This window comes from Vicugna pacos, chromosome 12, assembly GCF_048564905.1.
Source record: "Vicugna pacos chromosome 12, VicPac4, whole genome shotgun sequence".
Classification (NCBI taxonomy): domain Eukaryota; kingdom Metazoa; phylum Chordata; class Mammalia; order Artiodactyla; family Camelidae; genus Vicugna; species Vicugna pacos.
In genome coordinates, this window is record NC_132998.1 from 47,398,216 (window position 1) to 47,413,911 (window position 15,696).

The window sequence follows — 15,696 nt, forward strand, 5'->3', positions numbered from 1 at the left end:
ATACAAGGTAAAAAAAATTATGAAACAACCCATTATTTACATGCACTTCCCTTCTTTATAAATATATATAAAGTATTTAAATGAGTAATATATATATTCAAGAACTCTTGGTCAATAAAGGGGAGAACTATTAAAATTAAATTTAAATTAAGGAAAGGACAGAAAAAGCTGAGCACAAAAATATTATCCATCAGTGAAAATACACAGTTCATAAACCATAGCTAAAATGCATACACTGATGTTCATAAGGTGGAATTCTACAACTGTGCTTTTCACAATAGTTGCATATACTTTTTAAGACAGTATTTCACTCGATCATCCTCCAGTCTTACCAGTTGTGAAGGAGAGAGAAATGTATTTTTTAATCTATTTCTAAGAAGGAATAAATATTTTAAAAGAGAGACTGTTAGAGTATCTACTCCCTATAGCATATCAAAGTCCAGAGTTTTGTTTTTAAAACTATAACTGGTTTGTGACCTTTAAGCATATGTCTCTCACCTTTCACTAGATATTTGAATATAATCACCTTGAAAACCACTATCATCATCAATACCCATTGATTTTGTCTTTATCCTACGTGAAAGAAAAATCAATGGTGCTCGAGAAACTAAAATGTTCTCAAACCCAAGTAATTGAAAGACACAGGGCTACACTCTCATGAGTCTGAGAGAAAAAAAATCAATAATTAAGAATAAGGAAAAGCATAAAAATAAGATTATCTGGCTCAGAAGTTAATCACTGATTGCTAGCTGCAGTTTGTATTTGTTTGGTTTGGTTAGCCCCGAATCATTTGAACGTCTTTTGGGTAAATGGGGAATTGCCCACACTGGGAGTTTCATTCTTCTCAAGTCTACCCCAGGGCTCACTGTGTCTGCCTTCCTCACCGCTAGGACATTGGGAGGTGGCTCCGATCGCCAATTAGACACACTTGTGGGAGGCAGCTAGCAGAAACAAGAGGACTCTTCATGAGACAAGCAGAAACAACAAGAAGTGGGCAGGTGCCGAGTCCATCTTTCAGTGACTAACGTGGTAAGGGAGTAAGACCTTTTGAGAGGAGCAGCGGTGGAAGTCTCTGGTCTGGCCATTGTTAGCAACAGTGGTCCAAACCATGCTGACTCAGAAGTACGCTGTCTGTGCAGGCTGGGGACGACAGGGATTTCTGCAACAGTTCGCGCGGCCGAGCTGGGGAGTATTCCTGGCTAGTCTCCGGCTCTCTGGAAGACACTCTGGACTCACTAACAAACTTTAACAAATTTCTACCACCTGAGAACTTTGAATGATACACTAAGCAACCATTTTCTCATTGTATGTAAACACAGTGTTCTAACTCTGTTCTCATTTTTCTGACTTGCCAGTCCATTGTTCAGTATAACCTTAACGTCACCATCTGTGGGTCAAATGTAACCCACCCCCTTCCACAATATTTGAGGGCCCTCTGAGCCGCTCTTTTCTTTTTCAAATGATTTCTCACCTTTAAGCAAAGTATATACTTTACTATGTTTAATACTTTTGCTTATCTAACCACATCCTTCTCTGAAATGCATGAGCTCCATGGGGCCAGACACTGTAGTTTGTTTGGGACACTGATGTATCCCCAAAGGGTCAGGCTCATGGTTGGGGCTCAATTAATATTTCTGAGTGAATGAATGAACACAATATATTAATTTGTCTTTATGCTTCTAAAGGATCTAAGGACAGATAGGTCCTAACAGCATTTTAAACAGACGTATGCTGGCGTGGTTTCCTCATTTCGCCTTCCAGAGTCCTTGGCCTTTTGGTGAGCCCAAGAACTTAGATCAAGCAAATCTTAAATGTAGATCAAAGAGATTCCCCTCTCTTCTACTAATTAGCCTTCATCAGAGGAAAATCCGTATCATTAGCTTGCTTTTCCTCTACTAAAATATTTTGCTATTATTATACAGATGCTCTCCTGAACGCCCTTATGCCTAATTACCAATGGTCTATATAAAAATGTCACAATATCATTAAAATAGCATTATCATGTAAGGATTTCAAATCAACACATTATTCAGCAAGTGGACTATTATCTCAAAGCTAGTGGCAGGAAAAACTTTGAAGTGAGTTGCCATCAAAACAACTAGGAAGTATTTACTCAGTAAAACTGATTGAAAGTGGAAAGCTATGAAATATTTTAAAGTTATGTTCAGAAATAAAGTAACTGCATTTCGAGGAAGTTTACGAATTTATCCTCTCTCACATGAAATAATGTTCTTTCAGTACGATTCACAATTGGATCAAGTTCCTTTTCTCTTTCTATACAGAATGGAAAGCACTTTCCAAGGAGCTGGAGAAGGTATCTAAAGTGCTCTGCCAAGCACAGAATACTGACAATTAATGCAATTTATTTTAGTAAAGACTTCATAAGGTTGAGGGAAAAAAAAAGAGAGAAAAAAGGAAAGAATACAAATATGCTTATGGAATATTATCATGGGTCAGAATTCGTGCTGGGTACTTTATATGTGTTCCTTTTCATTACCCTCATCATATTATAAGAGAAAGGCATCGACATTATTACTGCTGATTGAGAAAACTGAGTCCTTGAGAATTGTCTAAGTCCACGCAGCTAGTAAAGGGGACACTTAGAAAAACTCTGACTTTCAAGCTGTTATTGTTTGAACTGCACTGCACTGACAAGCTAATGACAAGGCTAATGAAAAATTGCCATTAGGGCCTTTCTTGCCTCTGAGTGACAATGGGAGAAAGAATCTTTTACACAGGCTTGAAAATTCCCAAAGGACTTGGAGAAAACTACTGGCGTGTTTTAGACATGTCAGCTGTCACGGCATAAGAGAATTGTGGTAAGACAGGAATGCTGATTTGAATCCCAAGAGAATAAAACGGACCAAAAGTTCAAATTTACTTTAAAAATGTGTTTTTGGCTCTGGCCATCTAATTGTATTTTTGGATTGGATTCTTTTATAAACAGAAACTCAGATAACAAGACAAAGAAGTCAAGTGAAAGAATGAGAGAAAGTATGTAACTTTGTTTACTTCATAAGCAGCATAAACTAGCTCCAAAAATTTCATTTCTTGGTAAACAACTCTCTTTTTGTTTTTATGAAGTACTGCTTATAAACAAAATCTTCATTTGAATAACAAGTGCTTCATGAAATTTCCTAAGTCAAACTAATTTTCTCCCCAGAGAGACTTCCTGTCCCAGCTTGACCTAAGCCTGATAATATATACTCCTTTGATCCCAAAGAGACTAATCAAACTGCATCAGTCTGCGACACTCAAAATTTGACTTTCATGAGAAAAATTTATAAATTTGTGTTTACAGATGTAACTAACATTATGGTTCATTTCCACTGAAACTTTTAAGAAGCTATTATTGAAGATGTTATTTGAAAAATATTCTTGTATCAGGACATTTTCCATAAAACCTATATATTCCAAAAAATATCATCAGAGGAGAAATATAGTCCATTACAGAAATCTATGCATTTTAAGAATTTGTGCATCAGTTCAATACACTTTTGTCTAAAAATCAAACAAAAAGTTACTCAGTTGTCTGCAAGTGTGGCTGTTTTGTTTTTTGTTTTTTTGGTAATTGACTGAATGAGAAATCAAAATGTGTCACCTACATTTCAAAACCAAAAGCATGACTCAGAATTGAATTTATTACCAAAGCCTATCAAACTCCCTCTAAGCTAATTTTTGACTAATCACACAAAAAATAGAAAGTATTAATTATCTCACAAATTACCAATACATTTTCTCTGTCATTAAAAATCAGCCATAAATCAGATAAACAAGTATTTGGGGGTTTTTTTAATGGAAAAAAAGAAACAAGATGAAACGCATACAACACAAGATAGCCCTTTTCCTGAAGGTTAATTTTATAATGTTTCATAAAATCTTAAGTCCTAACCATCTCAGTGAATTATAAATTCTTTTGCCACCAGCCACTTCATTCTAGTGAAACTCATTTTTATACATAATAAATATGGTGAGTTTTAAAAATCTAGTTGAATAAATTATTTGAATATTTGGGAGCTCTTCACATTTGACTATATTAGTATCACTGGAAGCACAGAATGGCTCTACTTCACCTGGGATGCTCCCATACTCTACGTCAAGTTCAAGTTCCATACTGTGGTTTTTAAAAAACACTGACTCCTTGACATGCCATGTGTTCTGTGGAACAGCAGTCTCTCCATTACTGAAGAACTTGTTAGAAATGCAGACTCTTGGGCCCATCCCCAAACTACTAAACAACAGTCTAACAAAACGCCCAGGTTATCCATATACACAATGAAAACAAAGAGTGTCAATGACTTTGTAACCAGCCTTGAATGTTTTGGTTATCCAAACCAGACCCAGTGGGGAAGTGTGTGGCATCAGATGGTGATGGCAACGTGGGGATTTGAAATTTGGGAAACAGAGTTTCTAGACTCTTATTATTCACTCTTTCTTAAGCCTACAATTACTCATCTGGTATAGCATTGCACTGTGTGACAGTCTGATCTTCATTCTGGGAATGGATAGACCTTGATTGCTGTACTTTATACATCAGAGCTGAGAGATTAAAAACATGGCAGACAATGTGGCAAAATGGAAAGGCATTCTATTTAGAGTCAGTCAGAAAGGATTTTAAATTCTGAATTGGCATTTTTAATAAGCTCTATGACAGTGGAGATTTTTTAGTTTTGGTTTCCTTGTTAGAAAAGTAGAAAGAAGCTAACAGCCTCAGCTCCTAAAGGCCAGCCTCCAGTTCTTGCCGTATGGTCCCCTCCAGCTCAGCAAAAGAGACTCTCCCTCACGTCCAATTCCTCTCGCACTATGAATACCCCTGCCTTCCTCCCCTTCCACCAGAGAAACCTCTCTGCTTTTAAGGAGCTCGTGGGATTAGGTTAGGCCCACTGGATAATTTCTCTTATTTTCAAGTCATCCAAGCTACATACCTTAATAACAGGAGTAAAATACATCAAATTCACAGATCCAAGGATTATATGTAGGGTACACACCAGAGAGATGAAAAACCTGAGGACATCTTAGAATCCTGCCTACCATACCAGATGCAAATATAAAACTTTATACAAAATGTATCGGATTTTAGATGTAAAATCTAAAATTATAAACCTCCTGGAGGAAACACGGATAAAACTCTTCCCAATATGAGGATAGGTAAAGATTTATAAGGCAGGACATCCTGAAACACTAATCAACTTTACATTTTAAAAGTAAAAAATTAAACTTTAACACAATTTCAAATCTGCTTTTTGAGAGACGTGTTTAGAAAGATGAAAAAGCAAGCTACAGATTGAAAAATTATGTTCAAAATATACACCTGACAAATGCCTGGTATTCAGATTATACAGAGAACTCATGACTCAATAACAGAAGAACGTCAAATTAAACTCACATAAAACATACAAATGTACAAGAAGCCCATGAAAAGATGCTCAGAATAACGATTTATAGCAATAATTTCATGATGATCCTACCACGTACACACACAAAAACATCTAAAACTTAAATCACTGACAGTACAGAGTGTTGTCAGGGATGTGGAACAACTGGAACTCTCCTGCATCCACAAAATTCAGTTTCCTGTAGTTCTAACATGAAGTTTTCATCAGCTAGCTACTGATGCAGGTCGCTCTCATTTTTGAAAGGCTACCCACACTCCATGGCACATTCTGCCTCCATCTTTAAAGCCAGCAATGGCAGGGCAAACCCTCTCATGTTTCAAATCTCTAAATTTTCTTTCTGCAATCCTTTTCTTTTAAGTGCTCCCATGCTTCAGTTTAGCCCAACAAGAATAATTCCCCTTTCCTACATAAAGTAATATAATTGTAGGAGTGACATCTCATCACATACACAAGTTCCACCCACACTCAAATGGAAGGTGAGGGTCACTGTGAGCCACTCTTAGAATTCTGAATTTCAGCAGAGATATTTTTTTGTTTTTGTTTTTTGTTTTTTTTAAGTCAGAGGAACTTTTCTAACTGTCCCTCAAGTGTATACTGTGGACCATTTTACTTGTGCTTACCCTGCCCACAAGGATGTGCAGGCAAGCACTGAACAGTAGGTGGCGTAAGGCAGAATGGGGAAGATTTCCTAATTCAGAAGACAGGAAGACTAACTTCACTGCCAGGACTTGGGCCACATCCTTCCACTGATCCTGTGACCCCAATATCTCTCCTCCCACACTTCATGCAGACCTCCTAGTATCACGACAATCTGTTCCTCTTTCCTCCTCCACCTCTTTTTTTTGATACTTCCAGATCCTTCTAGGTAAGAATACCTGTTCTGTTTCTTTCATGTTCAGGCTAAGTCATCTGTGGTTTCTCTAATGGTTTCTTCAATTCTTATACTTTCATTCTTTGAAAAGCCTCATTGGGAAGAAAACAGTCCTTATACTAGAAGCTGTAAAAACCAAAGTCACGTTGCAGATTTATCACCTCCTTCCCTGTTCTCTTGACTCTGTATTTTGTGGAATTCACTCCATAAAGTGTTCTTAATCAGTATATTTTTCCTACATATCTGAAGATGCTGTCTCTGTTGGTAAAAAGGTCATGCTTCAGATGCATGAATCCTATATTCCTGATCAGTCTGAACACAGTTCAGAATAATAAAAATATCAGATTTCTTCAGGACATCAGAGATTTATTAATATGCCCTTATTGACAGATTCTGGAGCATTCAGACAAACAAAGAGATTCACATTAAAATATATGAAGATAGCTTTTATAAATTATATATTATATAAATATGTGTTTAATAGCTGTGAAATTGAATCTCTATGTATATGTTTCCTGGGTTCTAGTAGTTTCTTTAAAGTTCACGTTTAAAAAAGATGAGTATAAATCGTACTGTTTTGTTCAAAGTATTAAAATTGTTCAAATATCCTCTGTAGACTTATTGCTTGTTATACATGCTAGTGTTCAAGACAAAATGTTTGAGAAAGAAGAGGGGGGACAGAGACTTGAAGGATGGAAGAGAGAGTCAGGCATGTTTGTGATTATTTTTCGTAAGTGTCTGTGAAGTCCGTTATAAAATGGACACAATAATATTTAACAATATAAGGCAAATAACAATCAACTTCAATAATCATCTTTTGAATCTGATGAGTTCTTCCATTCCTAGAAGTTCTCTAAGATGTACTTTACCAATAAAGCCCCCTTCTCCTTGTGAACCCATTGTAATCCCCAGGAAATTCACTTTTCACACAAGTATGAAATGGATTAATTGAATTAAATCAAGAGGAATCATGAGATTTAAAAATGGAAACTTAGAAACATACTCCATACTGCCAATAATGCAGTGTTTACTCTAATTCACCTTGTAGAAGAGACTTGTTCTCATCCTATTCCATAATGTTTCTTTCTCTAAATCCTGATTTGCATACTGATTATTCTAAATATCTTAATTTCCCCTAGCAAATTTTCCCCTTCATTTTATTTCTTAGAATTCTCACTTCTTTATTTATGAAATCTCTGACCTACATGGTCAACAGTGGTTTGGAGCAGGAAATGTCACAGATCCCTGGAAAACAAGCAGATACCTCTACTTCTTTTCCAGCAAACGTTTGCCCTGTGCTGTACAGTTTATAGGATGCATTCTTCTACTTTGTTTATTTGTGTGTTTTCTGCCTATTTGCAAGACTGGTATCAAATGACTTTCTTCACTTGTGGCAATATTTTATTTTGCACAACAACTTTGGGGGTTTGGTATCACTATATCTATTATAGAGATTAAGAATTTTATAATTAGGTAATTAGAAAAGAAACAGTACTCAGCTGCTCTTTGGTTGAGTCAGGATTTGAACTCATGAATATGTCATTCCAAAATCCATCCACTTAGTGGGCATTTAATAAATATTTAAGTGACTGTACAAATGAATGAATGCCATTTCCACTCTAGAACACTGGGGAGAGCAAGAGAATTATGAAAATGTATGAGTGATGAGTTGAAAGAGGATAATGAATTAAAGAGAAATTCCACACTTGAATGAGACTGTGAATGAGGAAAAACAAAAGAAAAAAAACGGGGGGGGGGGGGGGGTGGAGTCAGGTGCTTCTGAATTTACTTTCTAGTTTCAATACTGTGCCACAACACTGATCTCTTTTTCATAAGCTCCAGACCTTTTCACTGACTTCACTCTAGAGCTACAGGCTGATAAGGCTGTCATTTCTTTCAAATTTATTAGTAATATATGATAAGATAGTTATGATACTATAATTATTTAACATTTGTATTTATAGATGCTAAAAGTTAAACTGCCAATGTATCAGTTTTAAAAACATATTCGATCTTCTGACAGTAACTCTCCCTTGAATTACAAATACTCTCAGGAAGCACATTACTGATCTGTCTTTGCAACCACCAATAATAAATATCTAGGCTTTGTATCTGCTGAGAGCTTCTGAAGGCTGCACTGCTAGGTAGACCTATTATAGAAAATGTCACCAGGAACATTTTTATATACTCACTAATGTTTAGCATTTCTCAATTAATTTAATTAGCCCAATTTACCACCCTTCATCCCTCATTAAAGGACATATGGTATATCCCATCTTAAGAAATTATAAGGGGCATCAAATTCTTTCATTCCATAAGAGTTTGTAATACGGAAAGTATAAAGTAATTGCAAAATTAGCTTTAAAAACACATGATACTAATTAAGCAATTTGTGTATTTCTAAGTGGTTCAAATATATGTTAGCTAGCTGCTATGTTTTAGATACTAGACTATGTACCTTAGGCACAAAAATAAACAACAAATTCTGCCCTGTACCTGTAATAGAAGGAAACAGGCATGTCACAATGATAATGAAGATATAATTAACAGATCATTCTTACTTCACTTATATTTAATACATAATGAAGCTTAATATAGAATTATATAAAATATAATAGTATAAATAAATAAAATATGTAATAAATGTTTTGTGTCAAGCACCATGATAATCATCTTATTAAGTTCTCTAATTTAATCCTGACAATTCTGAAAGTTAGGAAATACTGTACCCCCCATCACCAATAATGGAATTGAGACGTCTTTCAGTTTCTTATTGAAATTGAGTAGGACAATGTGGGGTTAAGTGCCTGGCCTCTGTAGTAAGACTGCCTTGGTTCAAATAGCTACTTCATCACCAGTTTATGCCTTAGGTTCGATATCTATAAAGCAGGGAAGACAAAAGGATATGACCCTTGTAGGGTTAAGTACGGAGAATAAGAAACCATCACCTGTAAACTTCAATCAAGCAGGGCCTCACATGTAGTAAGGGCTGAACAAATGCTAGTAGATATTTCTCTAATGAAAGCATCGGCAGTGATTGGGGTAGGTGGATGAAGCATGAATGATGATTACCACAAAGAACAAAAGAGCTGTGAAAAGCTTAGCTTTTTCCTTCTCCTTAATATACTATCGGGTAGTTAGGAGGGCCTAATACATAGAGACAGCTGATGAGGGAAGCATTTATTATGCAGGAAACTCACTGATGAGGGTACTGTGTTAAAAGTTCAGCATGTAATTAGACTGTGATTTTCTGTTCATACCTTCCTCTCTCCAGAAAACCAGGCAGAATTAGCAACAAGAATACAGAGAGAAGAGAGTCACAAAGAGAAGAGGACCAATTCTCTTTTCCTAATTTTTGTTTTTCTACCAGACCCTGGCTTTCACATTTTATTATCAGGAAAACTGCCTGTAGATTATTTTCTCTGTTAACTACAAACAGAAGTCATGAGCTCCACGATTCCTGACTTATTTTATGGCTTCTTATGAACAAATAAAGACTAATCAGTTGTGAATTTTTTCTTCCATTAAGACAACTGACAAGTGACTGTTTCATGGGCCATTAATTAAATGATAAAACAGAAGCACACACCTCACTGAATTATTTCAGATTAATGAAATTTTGATCGTATTGATCCTAAGGCAGTAGTACGTTGTTCAAGCAAAGAGTTGTACAGAGGAATGAGAAAAAGTTTGGAGCCAGACAGACCTGCGTTCTAATCCAGTATCTGACATTTACTTACTGAGTGATCTTGGGCAAACTGATTGACCTGATTTTTTTTAATATTCTTATCTGAATTATGGAGATAATTCTTCCCTACTACAGTTGATCACAAGATTAAATGTATGTGTGCATTTAAGGCAACCACATTAGTGAATATCAAGTAGTTTGTGCTTAACACATGTTAGTTTCCTTCCACTACCTTCCAACAATTAGGGTGGGATCTACTTTTGCTCTATTATTCAAAAACATTTTTAGGACATAAGAGCAAGGGGGAAATTACAGTATCTTAGGAAAAATAAAAGAAACACTGCAAAAGTAATCAATTGATGTTCTTATATTCAGTCAAGCTTCATTGACTACCATGTATGTGTATGTATAAATGTGTGTGTGTGTGTGTGTGTGTAGATTGAAACAGAGAGACAAAGAGATAGGAGAGGAAGATGAGAAGGAGCTGGAGAAAGAGAATTTGTTTCCATATGTTGTAAATGATCAAAAACAAAAATGAACTCAAACTTCAGAATGGTATCAAAGCACAGACATCATGAAATATACCAATCTATCATTAACATAACTTTTAAAGGAATATAAAGCCATCTTATATTTGACCCTGTGCCTTACCTTCAACAGGGATGTATAAATAATCCAGGTATCCACCATGCCTGGACTCTGTCCGGTTTTTCATGCCTTTCCATAATCCTGGCTTTATTTCATAGTTTTACAAATCTGCTAGATTTTTCCCGGACTTTATTTCTTCAAATATTTCATCCTCCTGTCCTGAAATGCCTTCTGATCCATCCTCTGTTTACCAAAATCCAATTTGCTTGAGAAATCCAGCTCATTGTGTCTATAAAGCCCTGTTGGATTACTTCCAGCACCCACTTCTCAACACTGACCCATGATAAATTTTTCACTAATACCGCACAAATGAGAAAAACATCTTTTATGATGACCCACGAATAGAAAGGCCTGAACAGTACTCTTTGTTATATCTGAATATCCAAAGTACATTTACATATCAGGTTTGGAGGGACAAATTTAATTGCAACTATGTTTGCTGTCCCCATAAATCATTAAAATACCCTAAAAATTCCACAATTGAGCGCTTAAACTACCCTTCCCAGACAGTTTGTACCACTTAATAATAGAGCAAAAATAATTTACTGGAACATGGATCCTGATTTTGGTTTTGCAACATATGGTCATTCATTTCTATCACATAATACAGCACTTAAAACCATACAAAACTCACACAATTTGCATAGACTGTCTTACATGTTTGTCAATTTCTTCAGAATCTTTTGTATTGTTTCCCTGACACTGAAATGGTATTGTTTAGAATTCATACCTAGACGTCACCTGGTGGAGAACAGACACTCAGTAGTTGCTCGTTGATGAGCTGGGATGATCATTCATCTACCTGAACAGAAAAAATGGCATTTCCTTTAGAGGACAGCTCCAAAAGGACAACGATTTGAGGAACAGAGAGTCAATAACATGAACCATTCCAAAATACCCAGGTAAACAGAACAGAAAAAGATGAAACATCTACTCCCAATACAAATATCTCCTGAAGATTTATGAATTATTGAACATGTCTACAAATGTTGAGAACAGTGTTTAATGGTGTAGACTCACGAGAACGTTCTCTGCCCTGCACAAAAAAGTGACCACTTCAGCTTCTCCAAGCCTTGCACCACATTGATAATATAGTATGCTGGCGGTAAAAAATGCTTCTACTGCTTTCACAGCTACATCAGAAATCTTTCTTTTCCATTTTGAAATAGCAAAAACATAGCCTAGAAAACTGGTGTAGAGGTAAAACAGCAAGACCTCTGTTTATGAGGAAAAGACCAAGTGTGTAATCCTCTTTCCTCGCCTGGCCAAACACGTCTATGTGCTGAAAAGGGAGGAATCCTCTCTTTCTTCATACACAAAATGTAAACCTTTGTACACGTGCCTTATTTAACTTCCACCTGGGCTAGAGCTGCCTTTACACAATTGGACCATTTTCTCACTACTACCTCCCATTGTTTATGTATTTTTTAAAAGCTGAACCAGTTTGCGCATAATGTTAAGTTACAATGTAATGTTTATTTTCATATAATTATATAAAGTTGCTTATAATTTCCTCTACATCAATAGTACATTTATCTCACAGATATAGAAAATAAACTTACAGCATAGGGGGAAGGAGGAGAAAGGGATAAATTGGGAGTTCAAGATTTGCAGTTACTAACTACTATATATAAAATACGTAACAGTTTTTATTGTGTAGCACAGGGAACTACATTTACTATCTTGTGGTAACCTATAATAAAAAAGGATATAAAAAGGAATATATGTATACATTTGACTAAAACATTACGCTATACATCAGAAATTGATATAACATTGTAAACAAACCATATTTCAAGAAAAAAGTACATTTATCTTAATAATAATTCTCCAAATTTCAAAGGAATCCTTGTCTTGATTCCAAAAGGAATATATTGGTTCGACCTAAAACTAGGATATGAAAGAAAGATACTTCTGTGGCAAATATTTTAGGAAAGCAACTTGGAAAGTTTCATATTCATTCTGTAATAACTTTTTCCCTTTAAAATCAATAGAAGTGCTTGTCATTTACATACATTAAGAAAGTGATTACTTGAATAAAGGAAAGATGAAATCTTGTTTATTAAGTTCATGTTTCATATAAATATTAAAATTTATGTTGTTCCCTTGTGGAGTTTAATAAGAGCTTTATGATTAATACAACAAGGATAGAAGTTAAGTTGTAAACAGTATTAATCAACTTAATTGAGCCAACTTGTTATGAAAATTTTAATGACCTCTTTCTTTCCTGTAGGAGAAAGAAAAAACTTTGTGAAGAAAAACAAGCTGTTCCATGTCTTCTCTGAAGTACAGCTGACCCTTGAACAACATGAGGATTAAGGATGCCGACCCCTATGTAGTCAAAATCTGCCTATAACTTTAAATTAGGCCCTCAGTTCTGCATCCACAGATTCAACCAACCATAGATCATGTAGTCTGCAGTACAGTATTTACTGGAAAAAAAAATGCATATAAGTAGAACTGAACAATTCAAGTCCATGTTGTTCATAGGCCAACTGTATACAGAAGATTCATATGAAATAGGTATCCCCAGCAGATCCAAGTGAAGCATATAGCTTTTAAACTGGGAAGCAAATCTTGGAATACATGGTCCATGGAGTTTAATGTTTATATTTCACCCTAAGTTTGACTGATATATTTTCTAAATGATGATACCAGTGGATTGAAAAGAAAGCTTCTCCTTTGAAATTAAGAAACCATGAATAGTCAGATTGTTCCAAATTAAACCAGGCAGCAATTAGTGATGAAACATAAGGTTTTGCCTCAACTAGAGACAAGTGATAAGGAAGCAAAGGCGGTGAGCTTCAAGGCTGTGCCAAGGCTTACGGGAAGATAAGCTGCTTCAGGAAGCAAAAGAAGGAAACCTCTAAATTCTCTTCTCAAAAAATTTTAAGAATAAATGGAAAATATATTAACTAAATTCAGCTCTCTCAAAACATAAATCAACATTTATTTACTTAATGTCTACAATCTGCACACAACATTTATTTACTTAATGTCTACAATCTGCACATACTATCTAAAGCAAATCAAAACAAAACAGTTAGTGGGAGATGCAAAAAGTTCCTTTTAGTATTCAGGGCCCTTTTAGCCTTACCCTAAAGTTGAGGAAGTTGGGTTTTGATTGGTTTTTCAAATAGATAATAATTAGTGTTCCAAAGTGTTAGAGGAGGTAAAATGGACGCCAGGAACTTCATTTTCTTCCCTTTCTTTTGTCTTCTACAGTTTATGGGGACTTACAGGGCTTTAGCATTTGTCTAAAGGTTCTCATTGCCCCCACCTAATTACCCAGTGGAATAAATAATTCACCAATATATGTCTCCCTCGTGTGAGACTGACAATCTTATTAATACAGACGTTTTTCAGTATCCTGGCTAAAATATTTATGTTATTAAATTGGATTTGAATAATTCTGCAATAAATAAATATATTATTAATGTAACTGAATACATAACTGTATTTTAAAACGTATTGGAATTCATTTTCTTGTAAAGCTTTAATTGTATGTAAATAGGCTTAGAAAGAAAACTGCAACAAATTACACACAAGTATAATGAAAATCAACAAAGCACATAAATTTTAAAAATGCATTTATCTAAATAAAAATATTTTATGACCTCACTTTTATTGATCCCTATAGTGTACAGGGGACCGTGCTTTATTTTATCATCACATACATGCAAAATATTTCTCTGTATTCTTTCGGGATGAAAGAGACTTCTCTTAAATACTTTATTAAAAACAAATTCAGGAAAAAACATATTCTCATACATACTTTGTACTATTAGTCCACAAAGTCACTGACTATTTTTCAGAACACTTTAGAAGCAGGAATTTTTTTTTAAAAGCCTGCTGGATGCCAAGAAAGAGCATGAGTCATTCATAAAAGGTCAAAAGTAGCCAAGATGCATGAAATATATTCTTTAATGTGTTTAATTCTTAGAACCCAGGTTTGTGCATGCCCATAAAGGAATTCCATGAAGTAACATGTGAGTTTGAAATCAAAATTGATCAACTTTTATTTTCCCATGTATATGAGGACATAATATCTTTAATAGAATATATTCTTTTGTATTTATCAAACATTATGTAATAAAAATAATTTAAGAATAAATAACTTATATTACATTTCCAATACCATCACAAAGAAAATAGTGTCAATACTTCACACTCTTAGAAAGGGATCCCAAGATCAGTACTAGAGTAAAATAAAACTAAAATAAAATTTAGTACTTTTCAGATTATAAAAACCTCAAGCCCATCTGCTCATGGAGTCTGGCACCAGGCCCAGCCACTCGTGGACTCCACCAGTCAGCCTGCCCAAATCGTAGGCTGAACTAACTAATGAACAAATTTCTCTGCCAAACCCAGTTTGAAAAGACGGAAAGAGGTTAGTACTTCCTCAGATATACAAGGATCTGCAAATCCAATGCAAGCTACAAGGATCATGAAAAGGCAGGGAAACGTATCACCAACAAAGAAACAAAATAAAGCTCTAGTAACTGACTTTAAAGAAATAAAGGTCAAATTCCCTGATAAAAAAATTCAAAACTGTCATTTAATGAAGCTGAGTGACCACAAAAAACACAGACACTAAATGAAATCAGAAAAATTAATACCTTAACAAAATGACCAGTTCAACAAAAAGATAGCAACCATCAAAAAGAATGAGACAGAAATTCTGGAGCTGAAGAATACAATGGCTGAATTCAAATATTCAATAAAGATTATCAAACCAGCAGACACGATCAATCAGAAGAAAAAAAATCAGCCAAAAACAAGTCATTTAAAATTACTCAGTCAGAAAGACAAAAAGAAAAAGAAAAAGAAAAATAACAATAATAAAGAAAGTCTAGAGAACTTATGGGATACCATCAAAAAGAATCACATCATGGGAGTCCTGGAAGGAGAAGAGAAAGACAACGGGGCAGAAAGTTTATTTAAAGAAATAATGGCCGAAAACTTCCCAAATCTGGGAAGGGAAATGGACATTCAGATTCATGAAAACCAAAGAACTCCAAAAATGTTGAATCTAAAGAGTTCTACACTAAGACATAATATAACTAACTTGCTGAAATCAAAGACAAATGGAG

General features: G+C 35.0%; 1 protein-coding gene across 4 annotated transcripts in view; it reads right to left on the reverse strand.

Annotated features, from left to right (window-relative positions):
- SYT1 (synaptotagmin 1) overlaps positions 1-15,696 on the reverse strand; it is an 898,755-nt gene that overhangs the window by 740,353 nt on the left and 142,706 nt on the right. For 2 of the 4 annotated variants that reach the window (XM_072973353.1, XM_072973352.1), the window contains exon 2: positions 11,334-11,405. The exons of the other annotated variants lie outside the window; for them this stretch is intronic. The gene's annotated coding sequence lies outside the window, so the exon portion shown is untranslated. The remainder of the gene's footprint in view (positions 1-11,333; positions 11,406-15,696) is intronic. 4 annotated transcript variants of the gene reach the window in all.